At 40.7% G+C, this 17941-nt stretch overlaps 1 protein-coding gene across 1 annotated transcript in view; it reads left to right on the forward strand.

Annotated features, from left to right (window-relative positions):
* The window catches only part of LOC123517387 (nephrin-like), a 385107-nt gene that overhangs the window by 195339 nt on the left and 171827 nt on the right, over positions 1-17941 (forward strand). The gene's annotated exons all lie outside the window — the stretch shown is intronic.

The raw sequence follows: 17941 nt of genomic DNA on the forward strand, positions 1-17941 counted from the left end.
CTATACAGCATCAGAAACTTGTTGGGATTAAAATAGTAAAGGCTTTGGCTATTAATCTTTCAACCTCCATAGACCCTTCCTAATGCAAATAAGATCGCCTTATCAAGCCCAAAACTCATGATAAAAATGCCTCTCAGTACTGATGGGGTTAACTTCGACTAGGTTAGGTTAGTACATTAAATGAAGGTTAGGTTATATTTAGCTCTGTTAGTAAAGAATATGGCCGATAAGTTTGGTTACGTGAAGTTACGTTTGGATAAGATAGATTAGCTGAAGGTGAGATGAGGTGAGGTAAAGTACAATATTAGGTAATGAAAGGTAAAGAAAAATCAGGTCCAGTAGATTAGAATGAGAAAGTTGAGTCGAGATAAGGTAAGGTACGGTAAGGTAAGACGATGTAACCTCAGGCCATGTTAGGGGAGGTTGGTTAGAATAGCGAAGGATAAAAGTAAAGAAGAAAACGCTTAGCAACGCCAAACGATCCTTCTGAGCTGACCAAACACACCAAGGCGACCAAAACGACTCCTAGATGACCCTTCTGGCCGCGGGGTGCTTGGCTGGCTGGCTGGCTGGCTGGTGGAGTTAGGTCGGAAATGAGAGCAAGAAAGACAGAACATTGTGGCATTTATGAGGCAGCAGCACACGAGAGAGAGAGAGAGAGAGAGAGAGAGAGAGAGAGAGAGAGAGAGAGAGAGAGAGAGAGAAAGGAACACGAACTAACGATCTGAGGGGATGGAGGGAGACGAAGTAATGCAGGAAGTTGTCGGAATGAAGGAGCAACTGTGATGGCGGAAAGTCTGCATTCAGGTAGACGAGAATAGAGATGGAGATAGAGGCGGCGCGAGGTTACATGGAGAGGAACGAGATGCGGCGCACTGAGAAAGGGAAGCAGGGAAGCGCTAATGTGAACGCGAGGGAACTGAGTGTTAAGGTAAGAGGGTTTTAAGAAGGAAAGTCGGAGGATTAGGAAGCTGGGAACACTTGCCTTGTGGAGAAGCGATGACTTAGCGTGGCTTACCTTAACTTAGAGTGACTTACAGACAGACGAGCAGTTGTGGTGGGAATGTTCTTGTTGCAAAGGGAGAGTTTGAGAGGAAATGTTTTTGTGTTATAACGAAAAATAAAAGGAAATTCTATCGTTTTGGGAAGGTAAATGAAAAATTGGGAACGATTTCATTATGTGAGGGAAATATTAGGTCAGGTAGAGGCAATTGTTGTTGTGGGAAAGTTTTTGCTATAAAGGAACAATTGGGAAAGTTTTCATTATGTCTGGGAAATATTACGAAAATCAGAGGAAATTGCTTTGTTGTGGGAAAGTTCTTCGTGTAAAGAGACACTTGCGGAATGGTTTTATATTATGCTCGAAAATAAAAAAGTGATGAAAACTGTGTTGTGAGAAATTTGCTGTTGTAAAAGAAGAATCACAAAATTATTTTCACTGTATTGCGAAAACCAGAGGAAATTACGTTGTTGTGGAAATGTTCTTCATATAACGTGACTATTGGGTAATGGTTTTATATTATGCTCGAAAAAAAAATTAGAGAAAATTATATTGTGAGAAATTTGCTGTTGTGAAAGAAGGATCACGAAATGTCCTCTTACTAAATTAAAATGCAGGTGTAAAAATAAAGGCACGAGAAGAAGAAGGAATAACTTGCATAGAAAAGAGAGAAAAAGAAGACGAAGAACGAAAAGGATAAGGAGAAAACGAGCAGAAAATACTACTGATTTATTTGAAAAAAAAAAAAAACTGTAGGAAAAATCAAAGGCAGGAAACAGGACAGTATTATCTGAAATTTGATAATGAAACTGTGAAGAGAAATGGAAGATTATAACATATTAGAAACTTATTGAAGGAAACGATAGACAATGTATAACAATAAGAGAAAGATAGTCCTCCTCCTCTTCCTTTTTCTCCTCCTCCTCCTGAAGTCACTGGAAATGCGCTAATGTCACGCCAATATTCAAGAAGGGCAACAAAAGTGATGCTGGTAATTATAGGCCCATCAGTCTCACCTCGGTAGTTATAAATATTCTAGAAAAAATAATTAGAGACAATATTATTTCCTTTCTAGACAGCCACAAATTGATATTAGACTCACAACATGGTTTCAGGAACAACAGATCATGCCTAACGAATCTCCTAGAATTTTTCAATGACATATTCTCTAATTATGATGACAGAGCTCCATCCGACATAATTTATCTTGACTTCAGGAAAGCTTTTGATACAGTCCCACACAAACGTCTCTTAATTAAACTGAAAGCCCACGGGATGGGAGAGCAGTTGTGTGGATGGATTGATAGTTGGCTAACTAATAGAAAGCAAAGAGTTGTTATTAACGGAGAAGCTTCCGACTGGCTTCAAGTTACGAGTGGTGTTCCCAGGGTTCAGTTTTGGGTCCATTACTTTTTGATATACATAAATGACTTAGACTGCGGCATCGTATCAAAAATATCAAAATTCGCAGACGACACTAAACTAGGTAGCAAAGTATGCACAAGAGACGATTGTGATGCCATCCAGCGGGATTTAGACAACCTTAGTAGCTGGAGCGATAAATGGCTATTAAATTTTAATACAGATAAGTGCAAAGTAATGCACATCGGCCTAAACAATGTGAAAAATAATTACAAATTACATGGACGTAACTTAATTAAAGTCACTGAAGAAAAGGACCTGGGAGTACTCATAACAAATGACTTAAAATGTGCTGCACAGTGTTCGGCCGCTAGTCGTAAAGCTAACACTGTTTTAGGATTTATCGCGCGTAATTTTGATTATAAAACACCTGAAGTCATAACGCGTCTTTATACATCATTAGTGAGACCGCATTTGGAATACGCGGTTCAGTTCTGGTCTCCATGTTATCAAAAGACATTAATAAATTAGAGAGCGTTCAAAGACGAGCAACGAAACTAATCCCCGGAATACGTGGCCTGTCATATGAAGAACGTCTCAAAAGACTAGATATGTTCTCCCTCAGAGATCGTCGCATCCGAGGTGACCTCATTCAAACGTTTAAAATACTTACAAATATAGATAAGATCGACTATGAAAATCTTTTTGAGCTTTCGCAATCAGTAACGAGAAATAACGGCTTGAAGCTTAAAGGACAGCGATTTAATACTGATTTGCGAAGAATCTTTTTTAACGTAAGAATTGTTGAATACTGGAACAAGCTGCCAGCGTCCGTCGTCCAAGTTTTTTTTTTTATTTATACCATGTGGGCTTTTCACGGGAATTTATGGGCTTAAGGTGGTACTTTTTTGGGGTACCTACTATCTCAAAGCCCACCCGCTAGGAAACCATTGCCCCGAGTAAGGAAGCCCAACCTACACTCGGACCGTGGACAGGATTCGAACCCGTGCGCTTGGAGACCTCGCGGACTCCAAAGCACGCATGGTTTCACTGAACCACGGTAGCTACGTTCAAAAGTAAATTTGACAAGTTTTATAAAGAAAATGGTTTCCGATAATTTTTTTCTTTTAGCGATAGTAGTAGTTACACTAGATACCTCTTTTTCTTAGCGATAGTAGTAGTTACATTAGTACTCTCTTTTTCCCATCTTTCCTGTGTAAATTTCCCCAATTGTCCTTCTCAGCAATCGGGGTGTATTTTTCGTCTTATTTCTTGCCGGGTGACGCCGGAGGGAGTGGTGGGTGGGGAGGAGCTTCATCTGTTCTATCCTTACCTCCTAGCTTCTGTACATGTAGTTTAGTAAACGAGTGACCTCGTCATAGGTCGCAAGGCCTCCTGTCACTCGTCTTTCCTATGTATTCCTATGTATTCCTCCTCCTCCTCCTCCTCCTCCTCCTCCTCCTCCTCCTTCCTCTTCTTCCTCCTCCTCCACCGATACCATTAAAGTGGCAAATAAGAAGAAGAAATGAGAAGCGTTAAAAATACAAACAAAAACGTGAAAATAGAAAAAAAAACAAGAGAAAATGAGTTAAATAATAGAAGAATTGCAAGAAAATAAGAAAAAAAAGAAAAAGGCGAACAGTTAAGAACATAAAAGAGAAAAACGTAAGAAAATAAAACTCCCAGAAATAAAAATATAAAAAATAATAAGAAAAATGACAGAATATAATGAAATAAGATAAAAAGAAGAGGAAAAAAATAGAACACATGCATTTTTAACCTTCCTCTTTCACTTTTACGAATAAAGAAAGAAGGAATGAAAAATAAAACGAGACAGTAAGGTTTTATTTGAGAGTCTTTTTTGGGTGTTTGTTTTCTGTGTGTGTGTGTTTGTTTTATTGTAATGTTTTGTGTGTTTGTATTATACGCTTGGTAGGCGGAAGGTGTGTGTGTGTGTGTGTGTGTGTGTGTGTGTGTGTGTGTGTGTGTGTGTGTGTGTGTGTGTGTGTGTGTGTGTGTGTGTGTGTGTGTGTGTGTGTGTGTGTGTTTTCTTTTTGTTGTAGTAAAAAATATGACTAACAAAACACACTCACTTCTTTGTTTGTCCTCCTGCCGTTCATATGTCACGTGTTTTATTGCAAGTGTGTGTGTGTGTGTGTGTGTGTGTGTGTGTGTGTGTGTGTGTGTGTGTCGGTGGTCTCTCTCTCTCTCTCTCTCTCTCTCTCTCTCTCTCTCTCTCTCTCTCTCTCTCTCTCTCTCTCTCTCTCTCTCTCTCTCTCTCTCTCTCTCTCTCTCTCTCTCTCTCTCTCTCTCTCTCTCTCTCTCTCTCTCTCTCTCCAGGTAGGAGGAGAAACTTGGAAACTTCAGTACTTGGGCCAAGAGTGATAGGGAGTGTTAGAGAGAGAGAGAGAGAGAGAGAGAGAGAGAGAGAGAGAGAGAGAGAGAGAATGGTAAATGGAACATGAAAGGACGACTGAAATATCTCTTCTTTCATAAAAGTGTGTGTCTCTCTCTCTCTCTCTCTCTCTCTCTCTCTCTCTCTCTCTCTCTCTCTCTCTCTCTCTCTCTCTCTCTCTCTCTCTCTCTCTCTCTCTCTCTCTCTCTCTCTCTCTCTCTCTCTCTCTCTCTCTCTCTCTCTCTCTCTCTCTCTCTCTCTCTCTCTCTCTCTCTCTCTCTCTCTCTCTCTCTCTCTCTCTCTCTCTCTCTCTCTCTCTCTCTCTCTCTCTCTCTCTCTCTCTCTCTCTCTCTCTCTCTCTCTCTCTCGTGTCATTTTAACCTCAATCCCCGCGCTCTTGACTCACCTGCCCTTGCTTCGCCACTCACTCACTCACTCGCTGACTCTCCTCTTCCAGCACTAAACTTTTCTCTTTTCTCGTTCCCTTGCACTGCCATCACCACCATCATGTCGTTGCCATCATTCCTACTCCCCTTCCTTTGTTCCCATGCCATCTTATCGTGATTCCCTTGTTTGTGCCGTCTTGTCTTTCCATCTTCGTGCTTGCTTGCGTCCTTGCTCTCAACCCAAAGATCTCTATGATGCTCTGTTCCGCGTCTTCTCCAGTGCTTGCTAATGTTTAAGCTCTCTCCTCGTGTTTCAGTCCTTCGTGCTGTCTAAATTTAAGCGCTCCGATGTTTCACTATCTATCTTCGTGCTTGTTTGCGTCCTTGTTCTCCACTAAGGATATCTATGATGCTCTGTTTCGTGTCTTCTCCAGTGCTTGCTAATGTTTAAGCTCTCTGCTCGTGTTTCAGTCCTTCTTCTTGCTATATGAATTCAAATGCTCCGATGTTTCACTAGCCTTGTCTTTCCATCTTCGTGCTGGTTGGATCCTTGCTCTCAACCCAAAGATCTGTATGATGCTCTGTTTCGCTTCTTCTCCAGTGCTTGCTAATGTTTAAGCTCTCTCCTCGTGTTTCAGTCCTTCTTGCTATCTAAACTCTCCGTTGTTTCACTAGCCTTGTCTATCCATCTTCGTGCTTGCTTGTGTCCTTGTTCTCCACCAGAGATCTCTATGATGCTCTGTTCTCCAGTGCTTACTCTCTCCTCGTGTCTCTCAGTCTTTCTTCTTGCTATTTAAATTCAAACGCTCAGATTTTTCACTATGTTCTGTTCCTCCATAAAGGTGTGTGTGTACGTGTCTTGTCTCTCGTCCTGTCTCTTAGTCTTTTCCTTATTGCTATCTAACTCCAATGTTCTGCGATGTTTTGTTATTCTCTAGTTGTTCCTTAATTACTGCTTACTTTCATGTCTCCATTCTCGTGATATCAGATTCATGTTGTCTCTTCTTCGCTAACTAATCCCAGACGTTGTGATGTCCTGATCTGTTCTGGCTCTCCCTTACTGTTTGGCTACGTGTCTCCAAGAACTTAGTCTCTCCTTCATCGCTTGGTTCCATGTCCTCACTCTCGTCCCGTCAAGTTCTTTGTCCATTCCTTGCTATCAAACTTCGGACCTTGTGATGCTCTGCTCTGGTTCTCCTCCACTCTTTGCTGTCATGTCTGCACTCACGAAAAAGAAAACATAAAACATTATTGAAGATGAAAGAAGAGAGAAAATTCTTCTCAGATTAAAAAAGATAAAATAAAAATCCGGAATATAAGAGCAGCATTTTATTCAAGAGGAAAATACAAACGATTTTTATAAGTGAAAGAAAGAAAGAAGAAAAAGAAAAGAATGTAAGTAAGAAAATACTGAAGCCAGGACCGCGAGCATAATAGAAGGAAGTGTGAACCCAGCAAACTCTTACCTCACCTCACCTCACCTCACCTTACTGATGTATTTTAGGCATTTTATTCCGCATTATAGCGACCTGCTATTGAAAGTTTAATGTAATATTGAGAAACCATTCTTCAAGGAAAGCTTTGTCTGTCTGTGTGTGTGTGTGTGTGTGTGTGTGTGTGTGTGTGTGTGTGTAATTCACCTCCTCGGTCGCCTGCTGGTCACCCAGCCAGTCTTTCCCATTACGGAGCGAGCTCAGAGCTCATAGACCGATCTTCGGGTAGGACTGAGACCACAACACACTCCACACACCGAGAAAGCGAGGCCACAGCCCCTCGAGTTACATCCCGTACCTATTTACTGCTAGGTGACCAGGAGCCTTACATTAAGAGGCTTGCCCATTTGCCTCGCCGCTTACCGGGACTCGAACCCGGCCCTCTCGATTGTGAGTCGAGCGTGCTAACCACTACACTACGCGGTGTGTGTGTGTGTGTGTGTGTGTTTCACTGTTTGATCTGCTGCAGTCTCTGACGAGACAGCCAGACGTTACCCTACGGAACGAGCTCAGAGCTCATTATTTCCGATCTTCGGATAGGCCTGAGACCAGGCACACACCACACACCGGGACAACAAGGTCACAACTCCTCGATTTACATCCCGTACCTACTCACTGCTAGGTGAACAGGGGCTACACGTGAAAGGAGACACACCCAAATATCTCCACCCGGCCGGGGAATCGAACCCCGGTCTTCTGGCTTGTGAAGCCAGCGCTCTAACCACTGAGCTACCGTGTGTGTGTGTGTGTGTGTGTGTGTGTGTGTGTGTGTGTGTGTGTGTGTGTGTGTGTGTGTGTGTGTATGTGTGTGTGTGTGTGTGTGTGTGTGTGTGTGTGTGTGTGTGTGTGTGTGTGTGTGTGTGTGTGTGTGTGTGTGTGTGTGTGTGTGTGTGTGTGTGTGTGTGTGTGTGTTTGCAATGCTAGGAATCAATCAGTCTTTCTTGATTGTTTTGTTTATTTTGTATGTCTATCTGTCTTTCTGTCTATCTATCTCTCTATCTGTTTGTCTGTTCGTCTGTCTCTGTCTGTCTGTATGTCTGTCTGGCTGTCTATCTGTCTGTCTGTTTGTCTGTCCGTTTGTCCGTCTGTCAGCCTGCCTGTCTGTCTGTGTGTATGTCTGTCAGTCCGCCTGCCTGTTTGTCTGTCTGTCTGTGTGTCTATCCGTCTGTCAGTCTGTCCGCCTGTCTGTCTGTGCCTATCTTTCTGTGTGTCTGTCTGTCTGTCGCCTGTCTGTCTGTCTATCTGTCTGTCTGTCTGTCTGTCTGTCTGTCTGTCTGTCTGTCTGTCTGGGTTTCTGTCCGCGCCTACCTGTAAGAGTATGCTTGCCTGGGTTTGCCTGTGTTTGCAGTGGTGATAACAGTCACACAATTGTTAGGCCAATCCTTTGTGTCAGGGCAACATTAAGGCGGGCCAGTGTGTGTGTGTGTGTGTGTGTGTGTGTGTGTGTGTGTGTGTGTGTGTGTGTGTGGCAATGTTGGTTATCTGTGTGTATGTTGAGCACCGCGTGACAGAGACTGGGCAGGGAAAAGTGCCAGGTTTTCTACTCTTAATAATGAAAATTTAAGTTTGATCTCTTTCGTTATCATCCCATGGGTATAAAGAATGATCAGTCTTCAACAAACATAATGGAAATGATTAATAGAAAGGGGAAATACACCAAGGCATTATTTTCCACTTCAATTTATTCACTCATTCTTTTGAATACAGGAAATTAGTATCGTGCATGTGATTATACAGTAACATCCTAGGGGGCTTTACATTATAATACTATTTATATACGTACTTACTAACTGACTGATGTATATAATTTATTTATTTTTAGTATTGTACGCTTTCAAAAGTTACTTAACAATGAAATACATGTCAGTTTGTGAGTGTGAAGTGACAGGAAGTACCATTTTTTCAACCCCTTCAGTACTGGAACGCATCTTTACCTTAATTTTTGGGCATGATTTGACGATACAAACGTTTTCTGCCATACATGTCAGTTTGTGAGTATGAAGTGACAGGAGATACCACTTTTAGAACCCCTTCAGTACTGGGACGCATCTTTACCTTAATGTTTGGGTATGATTTGACGGTTTCATTTGCATTAGGAAGTCTCTATGGAGGTCAAAAGATTAATGGCCAGAGTCTTTGTGTTATTTCAGTTCCCACATAATTTTCTGAAAATCTATAAAGTCACCAAATATTAACAAGAATAAATTTGAAAAGGTGTCATGGTACTGAATGGGTTAAGCGTCCTATCCGTGCCGCCCTCCAGCACTGCACTGGTGGGCTGCCGTGACACCAGCGACGCAGCCACTCCAGCAACATCCCCGTCTGAGCTTCCTGACCATTAACCCCTTCAATACTGGGACACATTTTTACTTTGAGATTTTTGTACGATTAGACCATTTTGTTGACACTAGGAGGGTGTATGGAGGTCAGAAGATTAATGGCCACAGTCTTCACTATTTTAATCCCCACATAAGTTTCTGAAGCTGTATAAAATCACCAAATAGTAAGCAGAGTGAGTAGGGAAACGTGTCATGGCACTGTAGGGGTTAAGGAAATTACACCCATGTCATGCCAGATCTCCCATATTTTTTTTTTTTTTCTTTTTATTTCTCGTTACAGCTTCTCTACTTCGTCGTTACTTGAAACTTTTATATTTTTTCTACATTTTTTGCCCTCTTTTCCTCAGGCTTCTTACAGTCTCTGATGCCTGTACTATTTAATCTCTAATACAACTTATTTTTGTATCTATTTATGCCTCACGATTATTTTCTGTGGTATTCATTATTACTCTTCTGCTCTATCATATATTCAGTTTCTCTTAGGTTTTTTTCTTTTTTTGTTATCGGCACCCTACTTTTTCAAAATCAAACTGGTGACCTTTTACATCTTGTCCACCTTTTTTTTTTTTTTTTATTGGTTTCCTCCACCTCGCTGCTCACTTCACGAGGCCTTCCAGTGTGTGTGTATGTGTGTGTGGCAGGACCTAGGAAGTCAGTGTTTGGGAGTGTGTTTGCCTGTTCTGTTACTTTTGGTCTACTGAGTTTTACGTGTCTTTCTTAGCGTGTGTTGCTTATCTTATGTGATTTTGTGTGGTATGAGGGAGGGAAGGAGGGAGGGAGTGAGGGAACGAACGAGGGAAGGAGGGAGGGAGGAATTGGAGATGGCTTAGTGGTAAAGTTTTCAGATACCAGATAGCGTTCATTGATTGTCACGTGTTCGACTCCTGCTCCTGAAATGTTTTTGTCAATAACCTTCGTATTTATTTGTCGATTTTTGTTTATGTAAAGCTTTGTTGTGGTTTTCTTACTATTTCTTTCTTTTTTTTCACTTATTTATTTGATTATTTTATTTCGCTTTGTTTTCACGATTTCTTTATGTATCTACTGGCATGAATTCTGATCTTATTCTTATGTAACTGAATTTGGTTTTATATTATGGTCTTAAATTCTTATAACACCACACACACACACACACACACACACACACACACACACACACACACACACACACACACACACACACACATACGTTTTCTATACCTTTTCATTATAGCACCAACTATCCTGAACGAGAATTGAACTGACAACCTTTAGCTAAGTCGCGAGCCAATCTTTGCATCACACACTCACCAGATTCCCACAACCAATTTCTCAACATTGTACGTGCAAATGCAATACTCGTGAGTGTAAACGCTTCATATTCGCAGACCAACCAACACTTACACTATGCACATTTCCACGTGTAAAATTCCCAGTGTATTACAGAATCATGGAATTTTGTTTACTGAAAACTTCCGAGGAATCCCAGAATTGCGAATATATTATTTCTCAGCAACTGTGTTTGGATTTGACATGAATCTCTCTCTCTCTCTCTCTCTCTCTCTCTCTCTCTCTCTCTCTCTCTCTCTCTCTCTCTCTCTCTCTCTCTCTCTCTCTCTCTCTCTCTCTCTCTCTCTCTCTCTCTCTCTCTCTCTCTCTCTCTCTCTCTCTCTCTCTCTGTGTGTGTGTGTGTGTGTGTGTGTGTGTGTGTGTGTGTGTGTGTGTGTGTGTGTGTGTGTGTGTGTGTGTGTGTGTGTGTGTGTACAGCCGTTCAAGGTGTGTAACGAGTGAGTGACCGGCAGGGAAGTGAGTAGAGCCTCTTGTATCGGCTCTAGTGGACTTAGTGACGCTTTCATGTGTTGAGCTCCGCCTCCGCAACACAGGCGAGGCGATGGAGAGGTGATGGAGAGGCGGGAGTGAGCGAGAGTGAGGTGAGAGCCAGGTGAGGTGGCGGCACGTGTCATTTGGTCTTCTTGGAGTGCTGTGGAACGTAACTTGGGTATCTGTATAATAGTAAAGTAAATAAATGAATAGAAATAGAGAGGAAAAAAATATAAATAACGTGTAAAATTAATGTATGTATTATAAATACAGGCAAAAAATAAGATAAACATTATGTTGAAAAGTATATATGATAAAAAGCGTCTTGTCAATAAAAGAGCCTACATAACAAGTAACTTACAAAAAAAAAAAACAGGAAAATACGATCAAAGGTATCTTAAAAAAGGTAAATTTGATAAAAGATACCTGAAAAAAAAAAATGTAATAAAAGGTATATAAGAAAATGTCAATATGATGAGGTGAGGCAACGGGACATTTTATATTCATGTGTCTATTCACTATTGGTGTTTCAGGGAAGTTTTGTTGACACATGGCAGGACTTGCGGCAAAACAACCATTGTGTTGGGACCAAAGTATCAGTTATTGCAGTGTTACATTCCATCGCCTGACACACGTACCGAGCCTGCTGAGTTGTGTTGTTTTTGTGAATACCGAGGCTCGTATTCAGAAACACTTTGCTCTCTCAACACGACTATTTTCCAAGGCCACAGAGATGATTAGCGGTGTTTTCAAGAGTGTTTCCCCAAATAATAATGTAGAAATCTCGTCACTCTGCCTCTATAACCATGAAAGCACCTTAGAAATTCGTGTAAAATTTAAATAAAGCTTTTTGAAAGAGTGAAGTTGAAGCACAGTAGTGTTTGAGAATACAAGCGTTAGGCCTCACGTTCTCGATACAGACGCTAACTTGGGATACGAAAATGAGTTCCTCTTACTTTTTTATGTAGAAAGGAAACCGGTAAGGGCAATAACATGCAATAATAAAAAGGCCCACTTAGCTACCGAGCCTATGCAGTTAAACACTTCAACAAGCGTTAGCCTCACGTCCTCGATACTGACGCCAACTTGGGATATGAAAATGAGTTCCTCTTACTTTTTTTTTTATATAGGAAGAAAACTGGCAAGGACAATAAATGCAATAACAGAAAGGCCCACTGAACTACCGGACCTATACAGTCAAACACTCCAATACTGAGACGCTTTTTTTATCTTCCTTTTTGGGATATGATTAGACGATTTAATTTGCATTAGGAAAAGTGTATGGAGGTCAGAAGATTAATGGCCAGAGTCTTTACTATTTCAATTTCAACATAATGTTTCTGAAGCTGTATAAAATCGCCAAATAGTAAACGTGTCCTGTGCTGATGAGATTAAAAGCGTTCAAGTCACAGGAGGGTGGACATACAGAAGTTGGCAAGGAGTTCCAGAGTTTACCAGAGAAAGGGATATGAATGATTGAGAACACTGGTAAATTGAGAGTAATTCGTGTTCAATTTCAGTATTTCAAGGCAGTTTATTGAAGCTAGTAAAGTAAGCAATTGACATCATCAGATTATCAGCATTTTCACATTTGGTTCAGCTCAGCAAACACGAGGTACAAAAACAAAACAAAATATGCGGAGTTCACAATTTGCAAATACAATTATATGAACACAAATGTTGATCCTTTTATCATGACAAGTGACAGTATAAAACGAAACACGTGTCTTGAGTATTCTGAGTATAGAATTAGGATTAAGAGACAAAGATAAACTCTAGTGCTTAATATTACTCCTTTACCTCATACGTCCGTAGATTTAATCACTTCAGTACCATGACGTATTTCCATATTGATTCTGCTTACTATTTGGTGATTTTATACAGCTTCAGAAATTCATATGGAGGATTGAGATAGTAAAGACTGTGGCCTCCATAGACCCTTCCTAATGTAGATAAAATGGTCTAATCGTACAGATATCTCAAGGTAAAAATGTGTCCCAGTATTGAAGGGGTTAAGGGCAAGAGAGGGCCTTTTAACAGTTCAAATTCCCGTTCTTCTAACTCCCCATTAGCTTGTATGTCTTTTTACACGACTTTTATCAACACAGTGCCTGCTAGTCCCTGTATAGCGTGTCGGCGAGTCTCGTGTGTAGTGTGGCCGGGAAAATGATGGTGCGCCGCGAACTCTGCGCGGTGAGAGGAAAAGTTTGCCAGTAAATATTTGGGGTGAGAGTTTGACTGGGAAGATAATTGACATTTATTTGATTGCATCCACGGCGAACAAAAGCTGTCAATCTCTCCTTACTTCATTTTACTCTCTCAGTGTTTTATGGAGGTTTGACAAAACCGATTAAGCATTTTTACAGAAACCAGAGAAGTGAACAGTGTAATTGGCATTGATGTTATTCCAGTTGATCTAAACAAAAGCTGCAACTCTTTTCCTTTTGTTTATTTTTTTCAATCTTTGTAGTGAAGCATTAAGGCCAAACGCTCGATGCATACTGTATTGAAAGGGAAGAAAACGAAAGTGTTGTTAGTTTTTAGGGGCAAAATGTATCGTGTATTGCATATGGAAGAGGAAAAAAAATAGGGAACTCTTTTTCTTACTGTTCTGCGTATGGGAAGAAAAAAAAAAGGAAGAAAATTGCTACTATAAATTTTCGGATTAAAACCTGTGATGTATTGTGTATGAAAAGAAAAAAAACAAAGTAGAAAAAAACCGCAATAATTGACACATTTAATTATATTTGAAGTTAACAAAGACTCAACTTTTACTCTTGCCCACTCTTCCCTCTCTTTCTTTTTATGGAGAATCATTGCGCAAAACCAACGACGTGAAGAAAGCATGGAAAAATAACTTAACACATACTTGATAGAGGAATTGTTTTAAAGATGATTTTTTAGCGAGCGTTCCATGATTATTGTTGAGCTTCGTGGACCAGGTGTTTAGTGGAGGAGGAGGAGGAGGAGGAGGAGGAGGAGGAGGAGAAGGAGGAGGAGGAGGAGGAGGAGGAGGAGGAGGAGGAGGAGGAGGAGGAGGAGGAAGAGGAGGAAGAAAAGGAAGAGGAGGAGGAGAAAGAAAACGAGGAAAATGAGACACAAGAACAAAATAGGAGAAGAGGAAAGAGAAGAGAAATTAAATAAAGGAGAAAAGATATAAGATGAAAGAAGATGACAGAACAAAAAAAAAAAAAGGTGAAATAGATGGAGATAGAAAGAACAGAAGATAGTGGAAGAAGAAAGGAATAATAGTAGTAGTAGTAGTAGTAGTAGTAGTAGTAGTAGTAGTAGTAGTAGTAGTAGTACTAACATAAGTAGGGGAGATCACCATTACCGTATATGTCATTCGGTAAAAAAAAAAAAAAAGCTGTTTGTACTTAGTGATTCCAGGAAAGAACGGCAATTACTTGATATCCGAAGAAAAGACAATCACAAGAAGTTAAATCGATAATAAGAATAGAAGAATACGCCTTCTTCCCCTTCCTCTCCCTCCCACACACACACACACACACACACACACACACACACACACACACACACACACACACACACACACACACACGAGTTAATAGATCAGTTAGATGTATTACCAGAACAAGTCGTGCGTGTTGAAGTGTGTACAGTTCAGAAAGGCGAAAAGTATGGAAGATATTTAATAGAAAAGACACACCGAACTTCACGGGGATATTTCCCGGCGCGGAGGCAAATGGGCAAGAATGTGTAGCCCTGTTCACCTAGCAGTAAATAGGTAGATGTAACACCGAATGGTCTCAGTCCTATCCGAAGATCGGTCTATGAGCTCTGAGTAATGAGAAGACTGGCTGGGATGACCAGCAGGCGACAGGTGACACACACACACACACACACACACACACACACACACACACACACACACACACACACACACACACACACACACACACAAAGAAAAATTAGGTGATATCAGTAAAAAGAGATAAAATTGAGAACAATCATCTTCAGAAAACACACACACACACATACACACACACACACACACACACACACACACACACACACACACACACACACACACACACACACACACACACACACACACACACACACACACACACACACACACACACACACACACACACACACTAATGTCCCGGCAAGCCATTAACGGTTATTTACACTCATGGCTTGCTTACTTTTCCCAGGAGGCGGGTAATGTTGCCACAGCCTCTCCCTGCACCACCTCACCCTGGGCTTGGGCGCGGGGAGACCTGGAAGCACCCACACGGCAACTCGCTAACACACACAGGCTTCCTTAGTGGCTCTTCTAGTGGTTAATGGGATAATGGGGCTTTGAGATCGATATTCCGTCGTATTCAGTGTCAGGAAGCAGTTAATGTGGTCTGTAGAATACTTTTTAGGGCTATTTTCAAGTTTAGGTGGTTTGTAGCAAGGTAGGTTTTGGTCCTGTCAGTAATTTGTCTCTGTCTTAGTTTTCGTTCGTGGTTCCTGTCTTTAATGAGTCTTTTTTTTTCCATGTGTTTTGTCTTTTGCTCATTTCTGTCTCGTGTGTGTTTTTTATTCATATCCACACTCAGAATCGTCAACACGAACAAGGTTCCTCTGTGGCTCCTGTTTTTTTTTGTCAGTGGGAGGGCTAATGGTGTTGGGCAATCGATATTTTGTCATCTGGGAGGTTAGATTATAGAATGTTTGAAGTGTGGAGGCTGCCAAAGTGTTGTGGTCTTCGCCTCACAATAATCCGAGAAAAACATGCCGGGAAATACGTGCTTGTAACCTCGCCATTAAATCCAGCATAATCAACTATGAGAGCGTTCTGAGCGAGCACATTTTCCGCGTCTCCTGCAGTTATGAATGAAGTGACTGGTGCGAAGCGACAGTTGGTGGCAGACTGAGTGTGTCCATGCAAAACTCAGTGCTGGTGAAAACAACGCTGAAAAACTTCTCGCTGTATTTTTCGCTACAGATCAAAGGGAAATTGTAATTGCAAGAATATTTATAACATTTGAAAGGAAAGCTAGCATAGAACTGTCGCGGTGATGCTCTGCGCGTTGGATAAACTAATGCTTGCTGCTTTCGCTCTGTGTGCGTGTGTGTCATTACGTATGCTACAGAAGTAAATGATCACATGAATAGCGAAAAATCATAAAAAGAAGAATGCAAGACTAGGAGGAATATATTTGGAATGAATATGATAAAATGATGACTAATTATAAGCATGTAGAAGAGAAATAAAAGTACACAAAGGAGGAAAAAGGCATGTAAAACAGTCATTTGAAAGAAAACTGATAAATATTAGAAGATATAACGAATGAATACAAACACGCGTACGCATTCACAGACACAGTGAAGGGGTGTGGGGAGGGGAGGGAGGGAAACACACAAATATAAATGCATGAAATGAAATTAGGTTAACAAGCACCACCTACCCCCAATCCACCCTCCCTACTGCACCAACACACACACACACACACACACACACACACACACACACACACACACACACACACACACACACACACACACACACGCCACCGCTAATTGTGCGTGGCATATCCTGTATTGCCACCATCGTTCTGTTTACTAGTGACATCTGCCGCGCCGCTCACTCCTGTGTTACTCTGCCGATTAAACTAATGAATGGCAACCTGATACTCTCTGATGAAACATTCCCATCGTGTGTGTGTGTGTGTGTGTGTGTGTGTGTGTGTGTGTGTGTGTGTGTGTGTGTGTGTGTGTGTGTGTGTGTGTGTGTGTGTGTGTGTGTGTGTGTGAGTGTGTGTGACTCTGCATGTGTGTGTGTTGCATTACGTTGTGGCTTGGCTTTTATCGTCTCTAAGCTCTACATTTTCTTTTTCTTTCATATCTTTCTTATATGTTCCTTTCCTTAATCTCCAACCTCAATTTTTCTTACCTATTCCATTTTCTTTTCCCTTTCATCTTCTTACTATATTTTTTTTCAATGTTTGGTATTCGTAATTAGTGATAAGCTTGAGTTTGGCTTGCTGTAAGTGAATTCCTCGTGTCTGGTTGGCTTTGAGTGAAATCCTCGCGTGTGCCGCCCTGGTGTCTTTCACAGAGGAGCTAAAACTGTTTCCCGGGAGTAAGTTAATTCTGGTTCATTTTACGTGTTTTGAAACTGCAATTCCATCCAGGTTTTGACAGCACCATTAAGCAAGTAATTATTTTTTTCAGGATTTAGCAGACAGACAGACAGACAGACGGACAGACAACCAGACAGACACACACACACACGCACACACACACACACACACACACACACACACACACACACACACACACACACACACACACACACACACACACACACACGAAAGAGGTTAAAAATATGTATATGAATATGTAAATAATTAGATATAATGAAATGCAAGATAAAAGAAAAAAGGTGAGCAAGGAATGAGATTAATGAATAGAAATAATGGTAGTAATGTATTCTCTTTGTGTGTGTGTGTGGGATGGGTGGCGGGGGAAGTGGTGTGCCCGTGACAGATGTATCATTTATTATTTTTTATAAGCTTCGCCGAAGACTTGATGGAAATGTTTTAATGTTTAACAAATTTCATATCGCGTATTAACAGGAAGAGTAGAGTAAATTTCTTGTTTTATTTGGCTTTTGATATTCAGTAAATGGTTCATAGACATTTTCATTCCCACTTGTCTAATGAACTTTTGTGACATTTCATTTTTTTTTGTGTAGGAAATATAAAGTTAATTCATTTTAGCATATATACTCGTATGCTGTATTCCTTTATTTTATTTATCTATATAGTTATTTTTCATTCACATATGATTTTTTTTCAATTAATACGATATTTTCCATGTATGTATATGAATTTTGTCGATAAGAATTCCTTCCACCACGTTGTCTGTTTATATAATCACCTACTTTCTAATTTTGGTTCCTTCCCATTATTAGTCTGTAAATTTATCTATCTATCTATCTATCTATCTATCTGTCTATCTATCTCTTCACCCACCTGCGCAACTCTCTTTCTTCCCAACAAGTGTATCAGACTGTTTATCTGTCTGTTTATAATCCTCGTAATACAATGCTTCCTTCTTTTCTTAATGCATCTGTCAAGCAACCAATAAATGGATCTTTGTGTGCGTATTTGTCTGCCTGTCTTTCTGTCAATCCGTCTATCAAT

This window comes from Portunus trituberculatus, chromosome 6 (genome assembly GCF_017591435.1).
Source record: "Portunus trituberculatus isolate SZX2019 chromosome 6, ASM1759143v1, whole genome shotgun sequence".
In the NCBI taxonomy this organism is placed as follows: domain Eukaryota; kingdom Metazoa; phylum Arthropoda; class Malacostraca; order Decapoda; family Portunidae; genus Portunus; species Portunus trituberculatus.